This window comes from Elephas maximus, chromosome 7, assembly GCF_024166365.1.
Source record: "Elephas maximus indicus isolate mEleMax1 chromosome 7, mEleMax1 primary haplotype, whole genome shotgun sequence".
Classification (NCBI taxonomy): domain Eukaryota; kingdom Metazoa; phylum Chordata; class Mammalia; order Proboscidea; family Elephantidae; genus Elephas; species Elephas maximus.
Genome location: NC_064825.1, coordinates 135512069 through 135518068, shown reverse-complemented (window position 1 = coordinate 135518068; position 6000 = coordinate 135512069).

The following is a 6000-nucleotide window of genomic DNA, read 5'->3' as shown; positions in this document are numbered from 1 at the left end:
CAAGGGAAGGCTGCCCGGTGCTGCACCGTCTTCATGATTGCTGGTATGCTCGAGTCCGTTGTTGCAGCCTAGCTGTCTTCCAGCCTGGGGTAGGGGGCTCATCTTCCAGCACTATATAGGACAGTATTCTGTTGTGATCCGTTAGGTTTTCATTGGCTAATTTTCAGAAGTAGATCACCAGGCCTCAGTGGCATCATTGGGGGGTGCGAGGTATAGCAGGTGACAGTGTTGGAGGGGATGACACCAAAATTACTGTCTATACAATTTTTGTGCAGCTTGTCAGCAGAAATTTATTATTTTTCAATATCCCTGTAGTTAGTTATAACAACAAAAACATTTTCATAAGCTCAGCTTACATGTATCAATATACCTACAAGGCTAAAACTCTATGGTAATTTGCTTTTTGAACCTTTTAATGAGCTCTAGCCAGTTGTTGTTAGGTGCCATTGAATCTGTTCCAACCCATGGCGACCCCATACACAAAAGAATGAAATGCAGCCTGGTCCTGCCCCATCCTCACAATTGTTGTTATGTTTGAGCCCATTGTTGCACTGGCAGATTTGTTCGTTCTTTTGGCAGTCCACGGTATATTCAATATTCTTCGCCAACACCACAATTCAAAGGCGCCAATTCTTCTTCCATCTTCCTTATTCATTGTCTAGTTTTTGCATGCATATGAGGCAACTGAAAACGCCATGGCTTGGGTCAGGCACACCTTAGTCCTCAGGGTGACATCTTTCCTTTTTAACACTTTAAAGAGATCTCTAGCAGCTGATTTACCCAATGCAACGTGTTTTTTGATTTCTTGACTGCTGCTTCCATGGGTGTTGATTGTGGATCCAAGTAAAATGAAATCCTTGACAACCTCAATCTGTTCTCCAATTATCATGATGTTCTTTATTGGTCCAGTTCTGAGAATTTTTGTTCTCTTATGTTGAGGTGCAATCCATACTGAAGGCTGTGGTCTTTGATCTTCATCAGTAAGTGCTTCAAGTCCTCTTCACTTCAGCAAGCAAGGTTGTGTCATTTGCATAACGCAGGTTGTTAACGAGTCTTCCTCCAATCCTGATGCCCCGTTCTTCTTCATATAGTCCAGCTTCTCAGATGATTTGCTCAGCACACGGATCGAATAGGTGTGGTCAAAGAGTACATCCCTAACACAGACTTTTCCCGATTTTAAACCACACAGTATCCCTTTATTCTATTCAAATGACTTCCTCTTGGTCTATGTACAGGTTTCTCACCAGCACAATCAAGTGTTCTGGAATTCCCATTCTCAATGTTATCCATAATTTGTTATGGTCTACACAGTGGAATGCCTTTGCATAGTCAATAAAGGACAGGTAAACATCTTTCTGGTATTCTCTGCTTCCAGCCAGGATCCATCTGACATCAACAACGATATCCCTGGTTCCACGTCCTCTTCTAAATCCAGCTTGAATTTCTGACAGTTCCCTGTCAAGGTACTGCTGCAGCAGCTTTTGAGTGATCTTCAGCAAAATTTTGCTTGTGTGTGATATTAATGATATTGTTTGATAATTTCTGCACTCAGGTGGATCACCTGTCTTGGGAACAGGCATAAATCTGGATCTTTGTGGCACAGCGTAGTATATTCAATATTCTTCGCCAACACTGTAATTTATATGCATCAATTCTTCTTCAGTCTTCCTTATTCTTTGTCCAGCTTTTGCACAAACGTGGAGCGATCGAAAATACCATCTCTTGGGTCAGGTGCGCCTTAGTCCTCAAACTTCGATCAGAGCTGTCATTATTACCCAGTCGTAATGATGCCTTGAACCCCATGGTTTCGTCTGCTGGAGCTACAAGCATGCACTGTTTCAGCTGCTGCTCCTGTTTTTACAGTCTCTGATTTTGTGACATTTTCTGGTGTTTTAGCTACAATATTGCGGTAATTAGCATGAGGGGGGTGACACCATGAGTTATCGCACCGGGTGACACCAACCCTAGAGATGCCACTGCCAGGCCTTTCTCCCCAGTCCGTCTTAGTCTGGAAGCTCTGCTGCAGCCTGTCCACCATGAGTGACCCTGTTGGTATTTGGGGAAATATTACGTCAGTTTCTAGCATCATTGCATCATGCAAGCCACCCCAGTACGACAAATGACAGACGGGTGGTGGCCCTTTAACATATATGTTAATGGAAGAGGTGGCGCGAATGTTTTTTGTTCGGCTAGTAACCAAACTAGTTAGTAACCAAAAGGTTGGTGGTTTGAACCCACGCAGTGGCACGGGGGAAGAAAAGTCCTGGTGATCTGCTTCCATAAAAATTATGGCCAAGAAAGCCCTCAGCTTCAATGACACCCCCCTTCAGATTTCCCTGTCGCTGAATTTGTCACCGTTTCTCAGTCTCTTCCTGACTCCTCCCACTCCCAGTCATCTACATGTTTGGATTCCCCGCTAGCTCCAGGCCCCCTTTCTCTCTTTGCTCCTTTGATGGGTTAGCCAACTCCCATAGATTTAAGCAGCCCTAAAAAAAAAAAAAACGCAGAGGACTCTCCAGCCCTGACCCCTCCTTTGAGCCCCAGATTGGAATATCAATTTCCTGCCTCCCATTTCTATCTGGATATTTTCCAGATATCCCCAATCCCATGCCTCCAAGAGCGAACTCTTCATTTCCCCCAGGCCTCCCTCGTGGCCTTCCGCCTCTTCCCACCTCAGACAACGGTGCCCACACACACTCAAGTAGCAACTCTGAGGTCAGCTGAGACCTCGCCCTCCTCTCCTCCTCGCCCCCAATCCAGGGTGCTAATTGTTTCTCCAGAATGTTCTTAAATCTGCCACGAACCCAGCCCAGGTTGCCATCACCTCTTGCTTGCTTATCTGACCATGTCGTTGTTGTTAGTTGTTATCGAGTCGATTCCGACTCATGGTGACCGCACGTGTGTCAGAGTAGACCTTCTGGAAGAAGAGCGTCAGGCCTTCCTTCTGAGGTGCCTCTGGCTGGGTTCCAACTGTTCACCTTTTGGCTAGTAGTCAAGAACTTAACCATCTGCACCACCCAGAGGTCCTTGTCTGACCATAAGAGCCCCCCAAGTGGGCTCATGGATCACCCCCCTCTGCCCCATCTTATCTCCCCTTCATACGACAGCCAGAATGATGGTTTTAGAGCTGAAATGGTGTGTGTGTGTCTGTGCGCTGACGGTGGCTGCAGCCTGGTGTGTGTGTGTGTCTGTGTGTGTGTGCTTATGGTGGCTGCAGCCTGGTGTGTGTGTGTGTGTGTGCTGACGGTGGCTGCAGCCTGGTGTGTGTGTCTGTGTGTGTGTGTGCTGACGGTGGCTGCAGCCTGGTGTGTGTGTGTGTCTGTGTGTGTGTGTGTGCTGATGGGATTGTGGTGACTCTATAGATTAGTTTGGGGAATGTTAACATTTTCACAATATTGGATCTTCCAATCCATGAACGCATTATGTCTCTCTGTTTATTTAAGTCTTTTTAAATTTTTTTACCAGTGTTTTGTACATCTTTTGCCGTATTTATGTCTAATTATTTCACATTTTGATGTTACCGTGAATGGCATTTTTTAGTTCAGTTTCTGATTGTTGCTAGTACACAGAAACACAATTGATTTTGTATATTGAGCTTTGGTCCTGCAGCCTTGCTAAACTCACTTACTAGGTATAGCAGCTTTTGTTGTACTCCAAAATTCAGCGGCTTAGAAACAGCAAGTATTTATTTCCTCACAGTAGCTGTGGGTCAGGAGTCTGGGCGCAGCTTAACTGGTGCCTCTGGGTGAGGGTGGGGCCTGGTGGCGAAGTGGTTAAGGGCCCAGCTGCTAAGCAAAAGGTCGGCAATTCGAATCCACCAGCCGCTCCTTGGAAACCCTATGGGTCAGTTGTACTCTGTCCTACAGGGTCTCTATGAATCAGAACCAACTCCCTGGCAATGGGTTTCTGGATCAGGGTCACACACAAGGTTGATTTCTGCCCCTTGGTCTCAGGTTCCAGTAGGGTTTGGCACGGCACTCTTAGTAACCCTGCCTTTATTTAAAATCTTGATATTTCAGTCTTCATAAAGTTTTTGCATCAATTTGAACTTTTAAAAGAATTACATTAAAATATTATTTATCTTGATCGGATAAAGGGGTAATGAGTTGATGTTAATAATGTTAACCTGGAAAAGGAGGGTGAGAATGGTCACACAACTTGAAGAATGTAATCAGTGTCACCAAATTTTACATGTAGAAATCCTTGAACTGGTATGTGTTCTGCTGTGTATATTCTCAACCACAACAAAAAATAAACTATAAAAAAAAGTATTACTTATCTCGATTACGCAGTTTTTTGATGCCTGCTTAAATTTCACGACTGAGGCAAACGCCTCAACCACCCCAAGCTCTTCCCAGCCTTGAGCATAAATACCAGGATAATTGCGGCCATTTCGGAAGCTCCCACCATAGCATCCTCTTATTTTTATCATATTTGTGTCTTTACATTTGAAGTGTGTTTCTTGAGGGTAGCGTCGAGATGGATCTTGTTTTACCACAAGTGGATGGCTTTAACAAACAAACGTATTTCCTGACATTTTGGAAGCTAGAAGTCTGAATTCAGGGTGTGGTTCTGGGGGAAGGCTTTATCTCTCTGTCGGCTGTGGAGGAAAGTCCTTGTCTCTTCTGAGCTTCTGCTCCTGGGCAGTCTTCATGTTGCTCAGCATTTCTCTTCTCCCATCTCTGCTTGCTTCTGTAATTTGCTCTTCTTATATCTTGTAAGATATTGACTCAAGACACACCCTACACTAATCCTTTCTCATTAACGTAACAAAGACAACCCATTCCCAAATGGGATTATACCCACAGGCACACAGGTTAGGATTTACAACACTTGTTTTGGGGACACAATTCAATCCCTAACATTAACTATAACTCTTTGCTTTCTTATTTTGGGGGTTGCTTTAGAGTTTATAGTTTACATCTTTAAGTTATTGGCTACGCACAGGCATTCAGTTGTGTGCACCGTGACTGATTACAGATAACCCTGGGAAGAATGGGAATTTCAAAGCGCTTAATTGTGCTCATGAGGAACCTGCATAGACCAAGGGGCAGTCGTTCAAACAGAACAAGGAGATACTGCGTGGTTTACAGTCAGGAAAGGTGTGCGTCAGGGTTGTATTCTTTCACTTATTCAGTCTGTATGCTGAGCAAATCATTCGAGAAGCTGGACTACATGAAGAAGAATGGGGTATCGGAATTGGAGGAAGACTCACTAATAACCTGGGATATGCAGATGACACAACCTTGGTTGTTGAAAAGAGGACTCGAAGCACTTACTGATGAAGATCAGAGACCACAGCCTTCGGTATCGATTACGCCGCAACACAAATCAAAAATTCTCACAACGGCACCAATAAGCAACATCATGATAAATGGAGAAAAGATTGAGGTTGTTAAGGATTTCATTTTACTTGGATCCACAATCAACAACCACAGAAGCAGCAGTCAGGAAATCAAGCGATGTATTGCGTTGGGCAAACTGCTGCTGCAAAAGAGGTCTCTACGGTGTCACTGTGAGGACTAAGGTGCACCTGACCCAAGCCATGATATTTTCAACCACCTGATTTGAATGCAAAAGCTGGACAATGATTAAGGAAGACCGAAGAAGGATTGATGCCTTTGCGTTATGGTGTTGGTGAAGAATATTGAATACACCATGGACTGCCAGAAGAACGAACAAGTCTGTCTTGGAAGAAGTACAGCCAGAGTGCGCCTTGGAAGCGAGAATGGCAAGGCTTTTTCTCACGTACTTTGGACATGTTACCAGGAGAGACCAGTCCCTGGAGAAGGACATCATGTTTGGTAAAGTAGAGGGTCATCGGAAAAGAGGAAGACCCTCAAGGAGATGGAGTGACACAGTGGCTGCAACAATGGGCTCAAGGGTCACTATGAGTCAGAACCTACTGGAGGGCACCTAACAACAACAACAACTGATAACTAAGACACTGGTCAAGCTGGTGGGCCACTGGTCAGGGCACTTGAGCCACTTGGCAAGGAC